Here is a 20,100-nt window from a genome sequence, read left to right as displayed (position 1 = left end):
AATTTGCAGCCTGATGGAGGTCAGTATAGATGACTAATAGAGAAAGTCCCACACACTGCTAGAAGGCCAAATATTTTTTCAGAGCTAGATGCAGACAAAAAATTATTTTGAATTTGCAACCTGATGGAGGTCAGTATAGATGGACTAATAGAGAAAGTCCCACACACTGCTAGAAGGCCAAATATTTTTTCAGAGCTAGATGCAGACAAACAATTATTTTTAATTTGCAACCTGATGGAGGTCAGTATAGATGGACTAATAGAGAAAGTCCCACACACTGCTAGAAGGCCAAATATTTTTTCAGAGCTAGATGCAGATAAAAATTATTTTTAATTTGCAACCTGATGGAGGTCAGTATAGATGGACTAATAGAGAAAGTCCCACACACTGCTAGAAGGCCAAATATTTTTTCAGAGCTAGATGCAGAAAAAAATTATATTCAGTTTGCAACCTGATGGAGGTCAGTATAGATGGACTAATAGAACAAGTCCCACACACAGCTAGAAGCCCAAATATTTTTTCAGAGGTAGATGCAGAAAAAAATTATATTCAGTTTGCAACCTGATGGAGGTCAGTATAGATGGATTAATAGAACAAGTCCCACACACAGCTAGAAGCCCAAATATTTTTTCAGAGGTAGATGCAGAAAAATAATATATTCAGTTTGCAACCTGATGGAGGTCTGTATAGATGGATTAATAGAACAAGTCCCACACACAGCTAGAAGCCCAATATTTTTTCAGAGGTAGATGCAGAAAAAATATATATTCAGTTTGCAACCTGATGGAGGTCAGTATAGATGGACTAATAGAGAAAGTCCCACACACTGCTAGAAGGCCAAATATTTTTTCAGAGCTAGATGCAGACAAAAAATTATTTTTAATTTGCAACCTGATGGAGGTCAGTATAGATGGACTAATAGAGAAAGTCCCACACACTGCTAGAAGGCCAAATATTTTTTCAGAGGTAGATGCAGATAAAAATTATTTTTAATTTGCAGCCTGATGGAGGTCAGTATAGATGGACTAATAGAGAAAGTCCCACACACTGCTAGAAGGCCAAATATTTTTTCAGAGCTAGATGCAGACAAAATATTATTTTGAATTTGCAACCTGATGGAGGTCAGTATAGATGGACTAATAGAGAAAGTCCCACACACTGCTAGAAGGCCAAATATTTTTTCAGAGGTAGATGCAGAAAAAAATTATATTCAGTTTGCAACCTGATGGAGGTCTGTATAGATGGATTAATAGAACAAGTCCCACACACAGCTAGAAGCCCAATATTTTTTCAGAGGTAGATGCAGAAAAAAATTATATTCAGTTTGCAACCTGATGGAGGTCAGTATAGATGGACTAATAGAGAAAGTCCCACACACTGCTAGAAGGCCAAATATTTTTTCAGAGCTATATGCAGATATAAATTATTTTTAATTTGCGACCTGATGGAGGTCAGTATAGATGGACTAATAGAGAAAATCCCACACACTGCTAGAAGGCCAAATATTTTTTCAGAGCTAGATGCAGACAAAAAATTATTTTGAATTTGCAACCTGATGGAGGTCAGTATAGATGGACTAATAGAGAAAGTCCCACACACTGCTAGAAGGCCAAATATTTTTTCAGAGCTAGATGCAGACAAAAAATTATTTTTAATTTGCAACCTGATGGAGGTCAGTATAGATGGACTAATAGAGAAAGTCCCACACACTGCTAGAAGGCCAAATATTTTTTCAGAGCTAGATGCAGATAAAAAAATTTTTTAATTTGCAACCTGATGGAGGTCAGTATAGATGGACTAATAGAGAAAGTCCCACACACTGCTAGAAGGCCAAATATTTTTTCAGAGCTAGATGCAGAAAAAAATTATATTCAGTTTGCAACCTGATGGAGGTCAGTATAGATGGACTAATAGAACAAGTCCCACACACAGCTAGAAGCCCAAATATTTTTTCAGAGGTAGTTGCAGATAAAAATTATTTTTAATTTGCAACCTGATGGAGGTCAGTATAGATGGACTAATAGAGAAAGTCCCACACACTGCTAGAAGGCCAAATATTTTTTCAGAACTAGATGCAGACAAAAAATTATTTTGAATTTGCAGCGTGATGGAGGTCAGTATAGATGGACTAATAGAACAAGTCCCACACACTGCTAGAAGGCCAAATATTTTTTCAGAGCTAGATGCAGAAAAAAATTATATTCAATTTGCAACCTGATGGAGGTCAGTATAGATGGACTAATAGAACAAGTCCCACACACTGCTAGAAGGCCAAATATTTTTTCAGAGCTAGATGCAGAAAAAAATTATATTCAGTTTGCAACCTGATGGAGGTCAGTATAGATGGACTAATAGAAGAAGTCCCACACACTGCTAGAAGCCCAAATATTTTTTCAGAGCTAGATGCAGAAAAAAATTATATTCAATTTGCAACCTGATGGAGGTCAGTATAGATGGACTAATAGAATGATGCTATGCCCAAAAGATTTTACTTCACTAGGTGCAGTAAAAAAATTGGTATTCTATACACAGGTGGTATATCTTGCAACACAGATAGGCTATTCCACTGACTAACACACTCTGCAATAGGCCAAAAAGGATTAGCTTTGCTAGATTCAGCCAAATGCTATGAAAAAAACTTGCACAGCACTGGCACAGACCTGCCTGGCAAAAACTGATAGGAACTGATGTAACCTAGTCCTGAAAAGGACTGCAATTACAATTAGTCTTTACTCCCACAATCTATCTATTTAAGAGCACAGACCTGCCTGATAAAAGTCGTAGGAAATGCTGTAACCTAGTCCTTAAAAGGACTGCAATCACAACTATTCCCTACTCCCAAGCTATCTGTAGATTTGTGCGAAAATTGGCTTGAAATTAACAAGGTATAGCGCACACAGCAACAGCGGTGCCGTCTAACACGCAGCTGCAGCAGTGAGAAAATGGTGGTGACAGGGAAAATGGCTTGGTCTTATAGGGCAAGGACATGTGACATACACTGCCAATGACACATGCCCTTGCTTGTGTGAAAAAAAGCACTTCGCTCCGTGTGTGCGCTGCTGATAGGCTGACAGATTGCACCTCCCCACTGTAAATGCGGGAAAGAGAAAAAAAAATGGAGATCGTCATTATTCCTGCAGAGATCCATCCCCTGCCCCTCCCCCCACCCCGCTGTACACTCAAACTGCGTATTAACATTAATTTTCATAATTACTGAGAAAAAATCCAGTTATGATTTTGGTGCACGAACAGTTATCGAACATAGCCTCGAACAGCCGAATTTTTCTCAAATCGTTCGTGTTCGCCGAACGGCTCGAACACAGCCCAAAACAGCTCGAATTTGAGATTGGCGAACAGTTCGAGTCGAACAACGCTCATCTCTATTGCTAAGTTCACCATTACCAAGTTTAAGAAGCCAGTTGCTGTACTCTGGGTCAGAAGATCGCATGTTGTTAATTAGTTAGAGTTTATTAAACTCTTTCCAAAGGTCAGACATTTTTAAGCTGGACTCGATAATATTTGTTCTTGTTCCATTTGGTATAACTGGAAGGCATTGCCTAAAATCTCCGCCAATTACAAAAACTTTACATCCAAAAGGAATTTCATTTTTTGTCAGCAACATTTGTAGTCATAACTTCACGCAGAAGTCTGTCAATTAAGCTCAAAGCATATTTGGGTGCCATGGTGCACTCATCAAGTATCAAAAGATTTGCACTGTTTAACTGTCTTCCTGCAAATGTGTCTTGTTTTATTCTGGAAATGGAGATTTCATTGACTGGAACTGGTATCCCAAAGAGTGAATGCATAGTGCGACCTCCTCGTAAAAGGTTTGCTGCAATACCTGTTGTAGCCGATGGCAATACGACTTTTCCCAACCTTCTAACGTGATGCATTAAAACTTCATAGAGGTATGTTTTACCGCTGCCTCCTGAACCGTCAATAAAGAAACATTTTGGCCTTGGATCTGCTTGGTTTTCTACAGCACTCACAATAGTGTCATATGCAATCCGTTGTTGTTTATTTAAGGAGTTTTTCTTCTCTGTTGCCAACAATAATTCATAAGCTTCGTCATACTCTGGAATTTGTGGAACTTGACTTGCAGGCTGTGGCAAATTAAAGTCTGAAAACGTTTTTCCATGCAGTAGTAGGACATTTTGGACATCTTGCATGGCATAAGAATCGCAATTTTGACAATTTCCACTTCTGTTGTGAAGACGTAAGCAGTAATCCTCAATTATATTGTAACGGGTCCGGGAGGCGGAACCTCTGAGCTATTATACAAGGGGGCGGCCCTTGTAAGGGAGCGGGTGGCAGTCTCTGGGTGAACGGACAGGGAGTTACGGCAAGTGATCAGGGCAGTCTCTGGGTAAGGGGTAGGTACGACCTGTGATGGCAGAGCCTCCGGGTAGGCTAGCAGGCAGATGGTAGATGTGTGCTCCCAGGTGAGCAAGCGAGAGTCTCTGGAATAGCAGGTGGTCACGGCACGTGACGGCGGAACCTCCGGGCTGGCAGGCAGGTAGGTAACGGAGAAGCGCTCCCAGGTGAGCGGGCAAGAGTCTCTGGAATAGCTGGTGGTCACCGCACGTGACAACGGGACCTCCGGGCTGGCAAGTAGGCAGGTAACGGAGATGCGCTCCCAGGTGAGCGGGCAAGAGTCTCTGAGATAGCTGGTGGTCACAGCACGTGACAACGGAGCCTCCGGGCTGGCAAGCAGGCAGATAACGGAGAAGCGCTCCCAGGTGAGCGGGCAAGCTGGTCCATAGACAGACTGACCGGAGTAGTAAGGCAGACCGTCGGACCTCAGGCAAGCAGGCAGGTAGCTGATATGCGCTCCCAGGTGAGCGGGCAGGCTGGTCCTTTAGACAGACTGACAGGAGTAGTAAGGCAGACCGTCGGACCTCAGACTGGCAGACAGGTAACAAGTATTCAGGCAGGAATCAGGCAGGTAACTAGCAGGAAACTGGCAGGAAACTGGCAGGTGACTGGCAGGTAACTGGCAACGGGACCTGAGGGCTGAAGCACAGGTGAGACACAGGTGCAAACAACATTGCTCGGGCACCTCCATCTTGGAGGAGGTGCCTTATATATGATGAAGTCCTCCGGCCATTGGCCGGGGACTCCTTAGGACGGCGCGCGCGGTCCCTTTAAGAGGAGGGGGGAGCGCGCGCGCGCGCCCTAAGCACAGGGGCCGGGAAGGAGCGCGCGCTGAGAGCAGAGCGGGAGGAGGACGCCGGGAAGGAGCGCGCGCTGACAGCAGAGCAGGAGGAGGACGCCGGGACGGAGCGCGCGCTGACAGCAGAGCGGGGAGAGGACGCCGGGCACGGAGCAGAGCGGTGAGGGGAGCAGCGTCCCTGCCTAGCAGAGGGCAGGGACGCCAGCGCTACAGTACCCCCCCCTTTAGGCCCCCCCTTTTTTAGGCCAGACAGAAATTTAGCTAGGATGAGAGGGGCATGGATGTTCTCCCGGGGCTCCCACGTTCTCTCCTCAGGACCAAACCCCTTCCAATCTACCAGAAAAAAGGTCTTTCCTCTTACCCTTTTGGTGGCAAGAATGTTCTCTACCTCAAACTCGTCCTCAGCAGAAACCGGAGCAGGAGGCGTACCTGTAGACTTGGAAAAAGAGTTAAGCACTACAGGTTTGAGGAGAGACACATGGAAGGAGTTAGGGATCCGTAAGTTGGCCGGGAGTTTCAATTTATAGGCCACCGGGTTGATCTGACTGATGACCTCCAGTGGGCCGATGAACCGAGGCCCTAACTTATAGGAAGGGATCTTGAGCCGGACATATTTGGACGAGAGCCAGACTTTATCCCCAGGGCGGAATTGAGGAGGGTCCAGACGTTTTTTGTCAGCGTGTCTTTTCATACGCTCGGATGACAGAAGGAGTGCGGACCGGGTACTCTCCCATATGGAGGAAAATTTGTTAACAAGAGATTCCGCAGCCGGATTGTCCGCCGAGGTGGAGACGGGAAACGGGATCCGAGGATGCTGACCGTAGACTATAAAAAACGGGGATTTGGAGGAAGACTCGCTCTCGTGATTGTTGTACGAGAATTCGGCCCATGGCAGGAGATCCACCCAGTCAGAATGGTGGGCATTAACGAAGTGCCGAAGGTAACTGGTCAGGTTCTGATTGATCCGCTCCACTTGACCATTAGACTGTGGGTGGTAAGCGGAGGAGAAGTCCAGGGTGACGTCCAGCAATTTACAAGTGGCTCTCCAGAAACGGGAAGTGAACTGTACCCCACGATCCGACACGATGTGACGGGGCAGGCCATGAAGACGGAAGATGTGGTGGATAAAGTCTTTAGCCAGCTCGGGTGCAGACGGAAGACCTGGCAGTGGAATGAAGTGAGCCATCTTGGAGAAGCGGTCAGCGACCACCCAAATGACCGTACAACCGGCAGAGACGGGTAGATCAGTAATGAAGTCCATCGCTATATGCTGCCAGGGGGCAGCAGGTACTGGCAGAGGTAGGAGGCGGCCGGCCGGCAGGTGTCTCGGAACTTTGTTGCGGGCGCAGGACACACAGGCAGAAACAAAGTCTATTACATCCTTGTGCAGGTTAGGCCACCAGTAGTGCCGGGTAATAAGCTGGAGGGTCTTTTTCTGACCGGCGTGGCCAGCTAGTTTAGACGAATGACCCCAGTGTAGGATCTTCTCCCGATCAGGTACTGGTACGAACGTCTTACCAGGAGGAAGACGATTTAGACTCACGGGAGCCACCTGCATTACTCTGGCGGGATCGATGATATGTTTCGGATCCTCCTCGAGATCAGACACCAGAAAGGACCGAGACAAGGCGTCCGCCTTGACGTTTTTGTCAGCCGGGCGAAAATGAAGGACAAAATCAAAACGAGCAAAAAACAAGGACCACCGGGCTTGGCGCGGGTTAAGTCTCTGGGCATGCTGGAGGTAAGCCAAGTTCTTGTGGTCAGTGTAAATTATTACCGGGTGAAGAGCCCCCTCGAGCAGGTAACGCCACTCCTCCAATGCCAGTTTGATGGCCAATAACTCTCGGTCTCCTATGGAATAGTTGCGCTCAGAGGAGGAGAAGAGTTTAGAGAAGAAGCCACAAGTTACCATCCTCCCGGAAGATGATTTTTGAGTAAGTACCGCTCCGGCTCCAGAGGAGGAGGCGTCAACTTCCAGGAAGAACTGTTTGTTGCCATCTGGGCGATGCAGCACCGGGGCGGAAGAGAAGGCCTGTTTAAGGGAAAGAAAGGCCTCCTCTGCTTCGGGTGGCCACTCTTTGGGATTAGTACCTTTACGGGTGAGCGCAGAAATTGGGGCCGTCCGGGAAGAGAAGTGTGGTATGAAGAGGCGGTAGTAGTTGGCGAAGCCCAGGAATCGCTGAATGGCCTTCAACCCCTCCGGTCGGGGCCATTTCTCGATGGCAGACAGTTTCTCAGGATCCATTTGTAGGCCGGTCTGAGAGATAATGTAGCCCAGAAACGGAAGCGAGGTCTGCTCAAAGAGGCACTTCTCAAATTTAGCGTAGAGATGGTTCTGCCTTAGCCTGAGCAGGACCTGACGAACGTCCCTCCGGTGAGTCTGGAGATCCGGAGAGAAGACCAAGATGTCGTCCAGGTACACCACTACGCAGGAGTAGAGAAGGTCCCGGAAGATGTCATTGACCAACTCTTGAAAGACGGCAGGAGCGTTACAGAGACCAAAGGGCATTACCAGGTATTCATAGTGGCCGTCCCGGGTGTTGAATGCCGTCTTCCATTCATCCCCCTGACGAATACGAACCAGGTTGTACGCCCCACGAAGGTCCAGTTTGGTGAAGATCCTAGCCCCCCTCAGGCGATCAAATAATTCTGGAATGAGCGGAAGGGGGTACTTATTCTTCACCGTGATCAGGTTTAGGCCTCTATAGTCTATACAGGGACGGAGAGAGCCGTCCTTCTTTTTGACGAAAAAGAAGCCTGCTCCCGCCGGGGAGGTAGATTTCCGGATGAATCCTCTGGCCAGATTCTCCTCAATATATTCGGACATTGACCGGGTCTCAGCAGCGGATAAAGGATAGATACGCCCACGGGGAGGAGTAGTACCGGGTAGCAGATCGATGGGACAGTCATATGGTCTATGTGGTGGTAATGTCTCTGCCTCCTTTTTATTAAAGACATCTGCATAAGACCAATAAGGAATCGGAAGTCCAGGTAGATTAGCTGGGGTAGGAGAGGGACGGACGGGATGGACGGGAACCAGGCAGGTTTTATGACAGTCTTGTCCCCAGCGAAGGACCTCTCCGGTTTGCCAGTCTAGCACGGGTGCATGTCTCTGGAGCCAGGGCAGACCTAGCAAGAGGGCGTGAGAGAGTCCAGGCAGAACATGAAAGGAGATACCTTCAGAATGCAGCATTCCCACCTGCAGGGTAATGGATTCGGTGATGAGTTGAATGGGGCGAGGTAAGAGGCCCCCATCCACGGCAGCGACAGACAAGGGTACAGCCAGAGGTTTGGTAGGGATGCGGTATTTCTCAACCAGGGACTGTGAAATAAGGTTCCCGGCTGCTCCAGAGTCAAGTTGGGCTAGTTCGAAATAACGGTTCTACCCGTAGATGATCGAAACTGACAACAGCAGGGATGGAGAGGATTTATTCTTGTCTAGGTGGACCTCTCTGAGCGAACCTAGACACAGGCGTTTCCCGACCTCTCCGGGCAGGCACGGATCCGGTGCTCCTTACTGCCACAGTAGAAGCAGCTCCCCTCGGCACGGCGTGAGTCCTGACGGGTTTTGACCATCTTGGTCTGGTCGACCTGCATAGGCTCAGGAGAGTGTACCTGGGGAGAGATGGAGGGAATGACGGGTTTCTGGAAAGTAGGAGCTAAACGTGGAATCCTTCTCTCACGGGTGACCTCTTTGGCACGCTCCTGGAACCGTAGGTCAATCCGGGTGGCAAGGGTTATTAGATCATCGAGAGAGGTAGGAATGTCCCGACCAGCAAGTTCATCTTTAATACGACCGGACAGACCCTCCCAGAAGACGGATACCAGAGCGTCGTTATCCCAGGCCAGCTCCGAGGCAAGGGTGCGGAACCGTATGGCATATTGGCCCACGGTGAGACCCTCCTGACGGAGGCGTAGCAGAGAGGATGCGGATGAGGTCTTCCGTCCGGGTTCGTCGAAGACTTTCCGGAAAGCCGAGAGAAAAGCAGGCAAGTTGGACACCAGGGGGTCTCCTCTCTCCCATAGAGGATTTAGCCAGGCCAGGGCCTCCCCGGTGAGATGGGACATGATAAAGGCAATTTTGGCCCGGTCGGAATTAAACTGATGGGACAAAAGTTCAAAGTGCAGGGTGCACTGATTTATGAAGCCCCGAGCCTGGACGGGGTCGCCTCCGAAGCGAGGAGGTGCAGAAAGCCGGGGTCCGGGGTAGGATACCATAGTATTAGTGGGCAGCGGAGCTGCCGGATTGCAAGATATGGCACTGGCGGAGGTTGTTGGTGGATCAGACAGGGTGTTCAGGCGAGTATTAACATTCCGCAGATGACCCAGGATGGCCTCCTGTTGGGACTTCTGACGGGACAGTTCAAGACAGAGGTCCGAGAGCGAGGGAGCTTGGGTGCCACCGGGTTCCATGGCCCGAGCAAACTGTAACGGGTCCGGGAGGCGGAACCTCTGAGCTATTATACAAGGGGGCGGCCCTTGTAAGGGAGCGGGTGGCAGTCTCTGGGTGAACGGACAGGGAGTTACGGCAAGTGATCAGGGCAGTCTCTGGGTAAGGGGTAGGTACGACCTGTGATGGCAGAGCCTCCGGGTAGGCTAGCAGGCAGATGGTAGATGTGTGCTCCCAGGTGAGCAAGCGAGAGTCTCTGGAATAGCAGGTGGTCACGGCACGTGACGGCGGAACCTCCGGGCTGGCAGGCAGGTAGGTAACGGAGAAGCGCTCCCAGGTGAGCGGGCAAGAGTCTCTGGAATAGCTGGTGGTCACCGCACGTGACAACGGGACCTCCGGGCTGGCAAGTAGGCAGATAACGGAGAAGCGCTCCCAGGTGAGCGGGCAGGCTGGTCCTTTAGACAGACTGACAGGAGTAGTAAGGCAGACCGTCGGACTTCAGACTGGCAGACAGGTAACAAGTATTCAGGCAGGAATCAGGCAGGTAACTAGCAGGAAACTGGCAGGTGACTGGCAGGTAACTGGCAACGGGACCTGAGGGCTGAAGCACAGGTGAGACACAGGTGCAAACAACATTGCTCGGGCACCTCCATCTTGGAGGAGGTGCCTTATATATGATGAAGTCCTCCGGCCATTGGCCGGGGACTCCTTAGGACGGCGCGCGCGGTCCCTTTAAGAGGAGGGGAGCGCGCGCGCGCCCTAAGCACAGGGGCCGGGAAGGAGCGCGCGCTGAGAGCAGAGCGGGAGGAGGACGCCGGGAAGGAGCGCGCGCTGACAGCAGAGCAGGAGGAGGACGCCGGGACGGAGCGCGCGCTGACAGCAGAGCGGGGAGAGGACGCCGGGCACGGAGCAGAGCGGTGAGGGGAGCAGCGTCCCTGCCTAGCAGAGGGCAGGGACGCCAGCGCTACATATATGTTCTTTGAAATTTGTCCAAAGTTGAGCCGGATTTGTAGGCGGTCCAAATACTCAGATGTAGGCAAACAATTCACGAAGTTGCTTAGGCATATGTAGGGTAACTGCATCTTCTAAAGTAAGTGTCCACACAGTATCATCCAATAGAAGTCCTAAAGCCAAAGCTGCAGCTTTAAATGTATCGTGCAATACTCTGTTAACTGTTTTCAAATAGTTGTAACTTCTAGCTCCTTTGACATGCAGTAGTAACAGCCGAAGGCAATATCTTTCATGATCCTTGACACTAACAGTATACATGCGTCCAATTATTCTGCTAAGTCTTCGTTGTCTTGGATTCAAAGTTTTATTCCAAACGTAATGCTCTGGAATCTCTCGATACAAATACTGCCTTGCGTTTTCGTCACGTTGGTTCAGCAAAAACCATTCCATTAATGTTGACGTCGTGCTTAAAGTTTTTGAGACATCTTCGACTTGAGCATTTTCAAAGAAATAAAGCTGCTGTTGATTTGGTAAATGAATAGCTAAATGTATAATGGCATGGGACTGTGAATTCATCGGAAACGCAAATATCCTCCAAGCAGCTTCTGGAGCACTCACATATCTTGAGTCAACAAAACTTGATGATTCATCGTGATTGACTGTTTTCTGTTGCATTTCAATGTTAGCTTTGTCATACCCCTTGTAGATGTACTTGAAAAGATATTTTACACTTTTTATTGAAGCGTAGATTTCAACGTTGATGTGACAGTTGTAGCGTTTTAATAAGTACGGGTTGTATGGGACTATCCATGAGTTATTTATAATTTTTTTGTTGTATACAATGTTATCAATGTGTTGTCATCGGTAGGATGGGTAGCTATCCAAGTCTTTAACAGTGTGCTGTTTCAACTGCTTTGGAAACCCTTTTGTACACTTTCCGTTTTGCATGCATGGACTTTTTGGATTTGCTACACCGCATGGGCCATGAACCATATGACAGACTACAATATTATACAATTCAGGATACTTTTCTTGGTTAGGAATTTCAGCCCACACTATGTTGTCAATTTCTTCTTTCGTGCGAAACTTGGAATCCGCGTCTAAGATAATTAGTATATGCGCATGTGGAAGACCTCGTTTCTGAAACTCTATGACGTGTACCATTGCTACGACTGTTCCAAAAAGCCCATTTTTGATGTCTTTAAAAAGGCTGCTGAGTTTTAGTCGAAATACGCATGCAACTAAGTCCGGCCTGTGTTCAACTTGCTGCCAGGGTTCTAGATTTTTGGTAATTTCCGGCCATTTAGGATTACAGGTCATTGTTACAAAAATGTCAGGTCTTCCATACTTTGTTACTATTGCCATTGCATCTTGATAACGCTGTTGCATGTTGCGGGGGCTACCTTCAAACGACAACGGGAGAATTACTGTTTTTCCAGTTGGAATTCCCTTTTGAATTGATTGTTTTTGCAAATGTTCTTGAAGAACGCAGTAGTCTTCAACTTTAAGTTGTTTTTGGTTCATTCGTATGAAATTTAGACGATTAGCTTCAATTTTAACGTATGCATCGACTAAGTACTGTTGTGTCAGTTTCCAACCGTTTAAAATAGGATTGAAGTAATTTCGGACAGACAGAAGAAAACTGTAGTACTGCAGTTGTGTAATTCTTCTTGAAGTTCCTTGCTGGTGTAGGTTTTCATGCCACCCTTGATCACCTCTTGGAAAGAATAGCGGATACAGAAGAGCATCAAGGTTGCTGTGCAAAATGCTAATTCGTTGTGTTTTAGGAATGAAAGGGTTGTTTTTGTCTGGCTTAAGATGGACTAATATATCCCTTTGAAAAGGAGGCTCTCCATCATCGTTTTGAAAAACAACTGCGACCTCACTTACACGTGGTTTGTTGTAACATCGGGGATCTTGTTTACGTTCTTGTTTAATGGCCATGATAATAGAAGGCATTTCAGTCCCATTTTGTATAGCCCTCTGTTCCTCCTCAGCTTCGACGTCTTTTAGCATGCGATATGCGGCAGCAAATGGGCTGATTTTTTGTAAATGTACGGCAATTAGGTTCATCAGTTCAGCATTACACTTTTTATTTTCTTTCAGGTTCATCCTTTGTTCTGTAGCCTCATTTGTATCAAAGATGTATATTTGTGCAAATTTTGGTGGTTGTCCTATTTCTGGGTGAAGTGTTCCAGTGCGGTGGTAGATCTGGCAGTGAATTTTAAAACAATACGGTCTGAATCCAGGGGGCGGTGCAATGTTGGCACCAAATGAAGTAAGCGCATGAGAACTGTTGATACTTCTGATATTTTCCATAAAATTTCTACTGTGTTCATGCGTTCCTTTCATCAACTGCTCAAACAGATCTGAGTAGTGACGTCTCGGTAGCATAACTTTTCCTTTTTGGCAGCATTGAGTAAACTGATTGTCAGATGGTTTTTCATCAATGAAATTCAGAGAGTCGCATTTAGAACAAACTGCATTCATATTCCCACAGTAGTGTTGAATAATTATAGTTTCATTGTCTGTTACGTAATGTGCAAGTTGTTGAATATTCTGCTGGGTTTGCCTTAGTTGGTAGAGCATTCGTTTTTTATAAATTTGGCGATTGTGTTGTTGTCTGTTTGCCCTGGATTCTGGAGATTCATTCACCCGACATTGTCTATGGGATTCCGCATCTTGTTCCTGCGGTGTCTCCCTTTCCCGACGTTGTCTGTGAGATTCTGCATCCTGGGCTTGTCTGGAGGCAGTGTGTTGTGGTGTCTCCTGTTGCCGACGTTTTCTGTGAGATTCCGCATTCTGGGCTTGTGTGGCAGCAGTTTGTTGTGGTGTCTGTTGCTCTCGACATTGTCATTTCCTTGCTGCTTCTGCTGCTTTTCTGTCATCCTCAGTGGCGTATTTTCGCTTACGACCCATTGGAAGACAGGAAGCGTAAATCGTGATAACGTGCAGTAAAGAAGTATCTGTTCAGCGCACTGTGACTGGCAGAACGTGTTCAGTAAACGTGACAGAAGTACATCACACTGTGACTGACAGAACGTGTTCACTGAACGTGACAGAAGTACATCACACTCTGACTGACTGTGTTTAGTAAACGTGACTGAACTACTGTATTAATAAGAAAAATCACAGCACTACTGCTAAAACATAGGTGCTCGAGTAGGGGCCTAACCCGGAATATGAAAAATAGCCTCGGCACTCAAATTTTGAAAATTGATATGAGATTTATTACAATCCAAATCCAAAGTAAACAAAAACAGACGTTTCAGCCTCACTCTGTGGCCTTCATTAGTGTAGTCAAGTGGATTGGAGTAGGGAAAGGTAGTATGGGCAAATGCATTTGCCCATACTACCTTTCTCCACTCCAATCCACTTGACTACACTGATGAAGGCCACAGAGTGAGGCCGAAACGTCTGTTTTTGAACTACTGTATGTGGCACTGTGACTGACAGAACGTATTCATTAAACGTGACAGAAGTACATCACACACTGTGACTGACTAAACATGTTCAGTACGTCATGGGCAGTTGGAGAGTCACATGACCATATGGGCGGAGTCAGCCCTGCTATCTCCTGACGGTGGTGTACTTATTTTAAATCCGGCGCCAATTGGCCGGAGAGCATGTTTAAATTTGGCGCCAATATCGCTGATTAGTCACGGCCGGCAGTCAGCGAACAGTGTTAGTGAGGACCGGGGAGCAGCGCTGCCTGTGCGGGTACTTCCGCTGCGAGCATCATCTCCCGGCTGCATCGCCGCTGACCTCCATGCGGCTACCGCCGGGAGATCAGTGGCTAGGGCCGCTGATCTCCCAACGGCAAGTGTGAATTGAGGACCGGGGAGCGAGGCTGCCGGTCAGGGTACTTCTGCTGCGAGCAGCCGGGAGATGACTGGCTAGTACCGGTCATCTCCAGACTGCGTCGCCGCTGATCTCCCGACAGTGGCCTGCGTGTTTCAAATCCGGCGCCAATTCGCGGCCGGGCTGCGCCAGTCGCTGATTGGTCGCGGCCGGCTGGCCGCGCAATCAGAGAAGCGGTGTTTTAAATTTTGCACCAATATTGCCGATTGGTCGCGGTGAGGCGGGTGCGATCAATCAGCGAAGCGTGTTTCAAATCCGGCGCCAATTCACGGCCGGACTGCGCTCGTAGCTGATTGGTCGCGGCCGCGACCAATCAGCGAACCGTGTCAGTGAGGACCGGTGAGCAGCGCTGCCTGTGCGGGTACTTCCGCTGCGAGCAGCCGGGAGATGACCGGCTAGCGCCAGTCATCTCCCGGCTGCATCGCCGCTGACCTCCATGCGGCTACCATCGGGAGATCAGCGGCTAGGGCCGCTGATCTCCCAATGGCAAGTATGAAGGGAGGACCGGGGAGCGAGGCTGCCGGTCGCGGTACTTCTGCTGCGAGCAGCCAGGAGATGACCGGCTAGCACCGGTCATCTCCCAGCTGCGTCGCCGCTGATCTCCCAACAGTGGCCTGCGTGTTTCAAATCTGGCGCTAATTCTCGGCCGGGCTGCGCCAGTCGCTGATTGGTCGCGGCCGGCCGGCCGTGCAATCAGTGAAGCGGTGTTTTAAATTTTGCGCCAATATCGCTGATTGGTCGCGGCCGGGCGGGTGCGATCAATCAGCGAAGCATGTTTCAAATCTGGTGCCAATTCACGGCCGGACCGCGCTCTTAGCTGATTGGTCGCGGCCGCGACCAATCAGCGAACCGTGTCAGTGAGGACCGGTGAGCAGCGCTGCCTATGCGGGTACTTCCGCTGCGAGTAGCCGGGAGATGACCGGCTAGCGCCGGTCATCTCCCGGCTGCATCGCCGCTGACCTCCGTGCGGCAGATGAGCCGCTAACGGCCGCCATCTTGTTCTGAAATCCCACGTCGCTGATTGGCCGCGGCCGGACCAATCAGCGTCGCGGGATTTCCTGGACGGACAGACAGACAGGATAAGCTGATTATGTAGTAGATGGAGGACTATGTGGGGCCCATTATTCTGTATGGAGAACTATGTGGGGCCCATTATTCTGTATGGAGAACTATATAGGGCCCATTATACTGTATGGAACACAATGTTGGGCCCATTATACTGTATGGAGGACTATGTGGGGCCTATTCTGTATTGACGACTATCGGGGGCCCATTATTCTTTATGGAAGACTATGTGGGGCCCATTATGCTGTATACTGTTTGGCCCCGCAACTTTGTCTTAAGTTTTTAATTTTGGCCCTCTATGTTTTTGAGTTTGACATCCCTGCTATAAATGTAATCACGATTGCAGACTTAACCCCTTAGTGACAAAGCCAATTTTTACATTAATGACCAGGCCAATTTTTTTAATTCTGATCAGTGTCATTTCATGTGGTAAGAACTCTGGAACACTTCAATGGAACCCAGTGATTCTGAGATTGTTTTTTTCATGACATATTGTACTACATGATAGTAGTAAAATTTGTTTGATGCAACTTGCGTTTATTTGTGAAAAAATAGGAAATTTTGCGAACATTTTGAAAATTTTACAATTTTCAAACTTTTAATTCTTATGCCCTTAACCACTTAGCGCCAGAGCCTGTTTTTGCCTTCGTGACCAGGCCAATTTTTTCAATTCTGACCACTGTCACTTAATGAAGTTATTACTCCGGAACGCTTCAATGGATTCCCCTGATTCTGAGACTGTTTATTCATGACATATTGTACTTCATGATAGTGGTAAAATTTCTTCGATATCACTTGCGTTTATTTGTGAAAAAATCGGAAATTTGGAGAAAATTTTGAAAATTTTGCAATTTTCAAACTTTGAATTTTCATGCCCTTAAATCAGAGAGATATGTCACACAAAATAGTTAATAAATAACATTTCCCACATGTCTACTTTACATCAGACCAACTTTGGAACCAAAATTTTTTTTTGCTAGGAAGCTATAAGGGTTAAAAGTTGACCAGCGATTTCTCATTTTTCCAACAAAATTTACAAAAACATTTTTTTAGGGACCACATCTTATTTGAAGTGACTTTGAGGGGCCTTTATGACAGAAAATACCCAAAAGTGACACCATTCTAAAAATTGCACCCCTCAAGGTGCTCAAAACCACATTCAAGAAGTTTATTAACCCTTCAGGTGTTTCACGGGAATTTTTGGAATGTGGAAGAAAACAATGAACATTTAACTTTTTTTCACAAAAATGTTACTTTAGACCCAATTTTTTTATTTTCACAAGGGTAACAGGAAAAAATGGACTACACAATTTGTAGTGCAATTTCTCATGAGCGCACTCATATGTGAGGGAAAACCACTGTTTGGGCGCACTGCAGGGTCCGGAAGGGAAGGAGCGCCATTAGACTTTTTGTTTGAATAATTAGCGGACGCCATGTTGCGCTTGGAGAGCTCCTAATGTGCCTAAACAGTGGAAACCCCCCACAAGTGACACCATTTTGGAAACTAGACCCCTTAGGGAACTTATGTAGATGTGTGGTAAGCACCTTGAACCCCCAGGTGTTCACAGAAGTTTATAATATTGAGCTGTAAAAATAAAATTTTCACATTTTTCCCACAAAAACGTTTTTCATCCCTTAATTTTGCATTATCATAAGGGTAACGGGAGAAATTGCACCATGCAGTTTGTTGTGAAATTTCTCCTGAGTAAGCTGATGCCCCATATGTGGAGGAAAACCACTGTTTGGGCGCACGGCAGGGTTCGGAAGGGAAGGAGCGCCATTTGACTTTTTGAATGTAAAATTTGCTTGAATAATTAGCGGACGCCATGTCGCATTTGGGGAGCCCCTGATGTGCCTAAACAGTGGAAACCCCCCACAAGTGACACCATTTTGGAAACTAGACCACTTAGGGAACTTATCTAGATGTGTGGTAAGCACCTTGCACCCCCAGATGCTTCACAGAAGTTTATAATATTGAGCCGTAAAAATAAAATTTTCACATTTTTCCCACAAAAAATGTTTTTCATCCCCTAATTTTGCATTATCATAAGGGTAACAGGAGAAATTGCACCATGAAATTTGTTGTGCAATTTCTCATTACAGGGAATCTTCTGTCATGGGTTCCGTCTGAATCACGTATTTCAGAGATTTACATGGAAACTCTGGTGTAAGTGCTCAGCGCAGAGCCATAATAAACAAATCAATAGCAGGTGAAGAATTGGTTTTATTTATTTGATTTATTTTTTATGCTGTTCCTCGTCTGGTATAACTGATAAGATTACTTTATTCTTCGGATCGGTGCGATTACAGCGATACCAGATTTATATCGGGTTTTTATGATTGACAGCTGTCACACACTAAAAGATGCTTTTTTTTGCAAAATCTAGTTTTTGCATCGCCATATTTTGAGAGCTATAATTTTTCCATATTTCGGCCAACAGAGTCATGTGACAGCTTGTTTTTTGCGGAACGAGTTGACATTTTTATTGGTACCATTTTTGGGTACGTGACTTTTTTGATCGCTTTCTATTCTGTTTTTTGGGAGGTAAAATGAACAAAAAACAACAATTCAGGAATTGTTTTTTGAGGTTTTTTTTATGCTGTTCTGTGTGTGGTAAAAGTGATAAGGCAGCGTTATTATTCGGGTCAGTACGTTTACAGCGATACTACACTTACCGTATATATATTTTTTTATGTTTTGGCGCTTTTACACAAAACAATTTTATAGAAAAAATATATTTTTTACATCGCTTTATTTTGAGAGCTATAACTTTTTTATTTTTTTCGGCTGATGGAGCTGTATGGCGGCTTTTTTTTTTGCTGAACAAGATGACATTTTCAGCAGTAACATTTTTATTTCCATTTTGCTTTTTGATCTCATTTTATTCCACTTTTTGTTTGGCGATATGATGAAAAAGCATAGTTTTTTGCTCCGTTTTTTATTTATTTTTTTTACAGTGTGCACAGAAGGAGTTAATTAGTGTGACAGTTTTATAGATCGGGTTGTTTTGGACGCGGCGATACCAAATATGTGTACTTTTTTTGTTTTTGCATAAATATACGGATTTATTGGTTTAATATTTTATTTATTTATTTTTATTTATTTTGTGATTTATTTTTTTTAACAGTTTGAAAACATTTTTTAGACTTTTTTTTACATTTTTACTTAGTCCCTGTATGGGACATTAATTTTTATTTTTCTAATCACTGTTCTCATGCAATGCAATAGACATGTATTGCATTGTATGAGAGCTTTGCTGACAGTTTCACACTATCTGTGTCTCCTGCTAGACTTCAGCTGCAGGCTGAGTCTAGCAGGACACTGTACATGGCAGACCCGGAGGCGGTCATGTGACCTCCGGCTTCCATGACAACGGTAGGTCCTGTCAGACATCAGGGGGCCGTCGGAGAGGTAAGTGGACGACCCCCTCTCCTCTCACTATCTTCTAAATGCAGCGATCACTATAGATCGCGGCATATAGAAGATAGCAAAGGGTTAACATCATTGGGACCTGATCCAATCAGGTCCCGATGATGCCCCCTGTCAGAGCTGTCGCTCTGCACTGCACCCGCAGCGCTTGCCGGACCCTGGGGGTCCTAAGGGCTGCGGGACCACCGACTGTTTATAAACGTCGGCGCTGCACAGAACCCAAGCAGCACTGACGTTTATATACAGTGGGCGGTCGGGAAGCGGTTAAACAAGAGAGTAATGTCACACAAAATGTTTAATAAATAACATTTCCCACATGTCTACTTTAGATCAGCACAATTTTTTAAACATAATTTTTTCGGTTAGAAAGTTTTCCAACTAAATTTACAAAACCATATTTTAATGGACCACGTCACATTTGAAGTGACTTTGGGGGGGCCTATATGACAGGAAATACCCAAAAGTGACCATTCTAAAAACGACACCCCTCAAAGTCCTCAAAACCACATTCAAGAAGTTTAACCTTTCAGGTGCTTCACAGCAACTAAAGCAATTTCGAAGGAAAAAATTAACATTTTACTATTTTTCACAAACATTTTACTTTAGCCCAAATTTTTTAATTTTCACAAGGGTAACAGGATAAAATGGACCACAAAATTTGTTGCGCAATTTCTCCTAAACATGCCAATACCCCATATGTGGGGGAAAACTATTGTTTGGGCACACGGCAGGGCTCGGAAGTGAAGGAGCTCCGTTTTGACTTTTTGAACACAAAAATGGCTGGAATTGAGAGCAGACAGCATGTCTCGTCTTGGAGAGCCCATGATGTGCTTAAACAGTGTAAATCCCCTACAAGTGACCTTATTTTGGAAATAAGACCCCTCAAGGAATGTATTGATGTGCGGTGAGCACCTTGAACCTCCGGGTGCTTCACAGAAGTTTATAACGTAGCACCGTGAAAATAAGAAAATCAAATTTTTTCCACAAAAATTTACTTTTAGCCCCAAATTGTTTATTTTCACAACAGGAGAAAGTGAACCCCCAAAATTTGTTGTTCAATTTCTCCTGAGTATGCAGATACCCAATATGTAAGGGAAAACTATTGTTTGGGCGCACAGCAGGGCTCAGAAGGAAAGGAGTACTATTTGACTTTTTTAATGCAAAAATGGCTGGAATCAAGAGCGGACACAATGTCACACTTGGAGAGCCCCTGACATGCCTAAACAGTGG

The 20,100-nt window shown here is 46.1% G+C and overlaps 1 protein-coding gene across 1 annotated transcript in view; it reads right to left on the bottom strand.

The window, feature by feature from the left end:
* Positions 1–20,100, bottom strand: part of RGS21 (regulator of G protein signaling 21) — a 398,016-nt gene that overhangs the window by 17,008 nt on the left and 360,908 nt on the right. The window lies entirely within an intron of this gene.

The sequence above is a fragment of the Phyllobates terribilis genome, unplaced genomic scaffold (genome assembly GCF_046119375.1).
Source record: "Phyllobates terribilis strain yellow unplaced genomic scaffold, ASM4611937v1 Scaffold_8__6_contigs__length_399053987, whole genome shotgun sequence".
NCBI classification, from domain to species: Eukaryota; Metazoa; Chordata; class Amphibia; order Anura; family Dendrobatidae; genus Phyllobates; species Phyllobates terribilis.
This window is presented reverse-complemented; position numbering and strand designations above follow the sequence as displayed.